Genomic DNA, 2,500 nt, shown 5'->3' with positions numbered 1-2,500 from the left:
ACTCGGAGGTTACATTGAGGATAAATATTCCACGTTCTTTCCTTTGAACAACAGCTGCCAGTGCCCACTCCTTCACCTTCCCTCCATCCATCAATCCATCAATCCCCTCCTCCATCTATCAATCCCCTCCTCCATCTATCAATCCCCTCCTCCATCTATCAATCCCCTCCTCCATCTATCAATCCCCTCCTCCATCCATCAATCCCCTCCTCCATCTATCAATCCCCTCCTCCATCCATCAATCCCCTCCTCCATCTATCAATCCCCTCCTCCATCCATCAATCCCCTCCTCCATCCATCAATCCCCTCCTCCATCTATCAATCCCCTCCTCCATCTATCAATCCCCTCCTCCATCTATCAATCCCCTCCTCCATCTATCAATCCCCTCCTCCATCTATCAATCCCCTCCTCCATCTATCAATCCCCTCCTCCATCTATCAATCCCCTCCTCCATCCATCAATCCCCTCCTCCATCCAACAATCCCCTCCTCCATCTATCAATCCCCTCCTCCATCTATCAATCCCTTCATCCATCCCCATGTAACATCTCCTCGTCTCCCTGCTTCATGCCCAGTCATGCAGGAGAGTTGATGGTAGGGACATGGGCGTGTGATGGGTTAGACAGGAACCCTTCCTTACTACAGACCCATTGTCTCTCGCACCACATTGATTTAATGACTTCTCGAGGAGACTGGACTTGTTTTCCTGCCAAAGAAAAAACCTTAAGGAGGAGGTTGTTGAAACGGCCACTAAATAGCCCACATAAGAATGATGGTAATGTTTGCTTTCAGGCTGACTTCAAACCAGATATGATTTGACATTTATAATGAACTAGAGACCATTTTCAAGCCACAAATGACACCTTCAGGTTCAGTTTGCTGTTTGCTTACCTTTTACGACGTTCCCCAACCTCAAATATACTGCTACTAAATGTGCTGCAGAGTGCATAAAACCCCCTTTCTATAGGCGCTAATTAGCCAACTAGGCCAGCGAGTAAATGACAGAATTAAAAGCAGCACTTCAGCAGTAGTAATAATGGATCAAAGAGGAGGGACAGGGCCATGGTCCATGTTGTTAGATATGTTACTGATGCGTACGGGGAATTTGCATGGTGGGCACACAGGGCTTGTTGTCTGTCTTCTGGAAAAGGCAAACATTCCGCCATTTTGGATCGATGTGTATCACAGGGCTTGTTGTCTGTCTTCTGGGAAGGTAAACCTTCCGCCATTTTGGATCGATGTGTATCACAGTGCTTGTTGTCTGAGGGTTTAGAGGAGGTCAGGGGTTCTGAAGGACATCACAGAGACACAGATATGATACTCTCTCCACAGCTTTTAGTTGGATTTCTAAGGTGTGGGGGAGCAAAGAACAGGCCTTGTGTCGGAGCTCAGATTGAAATAAATGAGCTCCGAATACCCCACCCTATGTAGAGGATAATATTACCCTTCCCCCATCTATACCCCACCCTATGTAGAGGATAATATTACCCTTCCCCCATCTATACCCCACCCTATGTAGAGGATAATATTACCCTTCCCCCATCTATACCCCACCCTATGTAGAGGATGATAATATTCCCCTTCCCCATCAATACCCCATCTTATCTATGTAGAGGAAACTATTACCTTCCCCCATCTATACCCCACCCTATGTAGAGGATGATAATATTCCCCTTCCCCCATCAATACCCCATCTTATCTATGTAGAGGATAATATTACCCTTCCACATCTATACCCCACCCTATGTAGAGGATAATATTACCCTTCCCCATCTATACCCCACCCTATGTAGAGGAAAATATTACCCTCCCCCATCTATACCCCACCCTATGTAGAGGATGATAATATTACCCTTCCCCATCTATACCCCACCCTATGTAGAGGATGATAATATTACCCTTCCCCCATCTATACCCCACCCTATGTAGAGGATAAAATTACCCTTCCCCCATCTATACCCCACCCTATGTAGAGGATGATAATATTACCCTTCCCCATCTATACCCCACCCTATGTAGAGGATGATAATATTACCCTTCCCCCATCTATACCCCACCCTATGTAGAGGATGATAATATTACCCTTCCCCATCTATACCCCACCCTATGTAGAGGATAATATTCCCCTTCCCCCATCTATACCCCACCCTATGTAGAGGATCATATTCCCCTTCCCCCATCTATACCCCACCCTATGTAGAGGATAATATTCCCCTTCCCCATCAATACCCCATCTGATCTATGTAGAGGATAATATTCCCCTTCCCCATCTATACCCCATCTTATCTATGTAGAGGATAATATTCCCCTTCCCCCATCTATACCCCATCTTATCTATGTAGAGGATAATATTCCCCTTCCCCCATCAATACCCCACCCTATGTAGAGGATAATATTCCCCTTCCCCATCTATACCCCATCTGTGTCTCCTGACCCCTCCTGTCTCAGCCTCCAGTATTTATGCTGCAGTAGTTTATGTGTCGGGGGGCTAGGGTCAGTT

The sequence above is a fragment of the Oncorhynchus gorbuscha genome, unplaced genomic scaffold (genome assembly GCF_021184085.1).
Source record: "Oncorhynchus gorbuscha isolate QuinsamMale2020 ecotype Even-year unplaced genomic scaffold, OgorEven_v1.0 Un_scaffold_843, whole genome shotgun sequence".
Taxonomy (NCBI): Eukaryota; Metazoa; Chordata; class Actinopteri; order Salmoniformes; family Salmonidae; genus Oncorhynchus; species Oncorhynchus gorbuscha.
The sequence above is the reverse complement of the archived record's forward strand: the minus strand, read 5'-3'. Positions refer to the sequence as shown.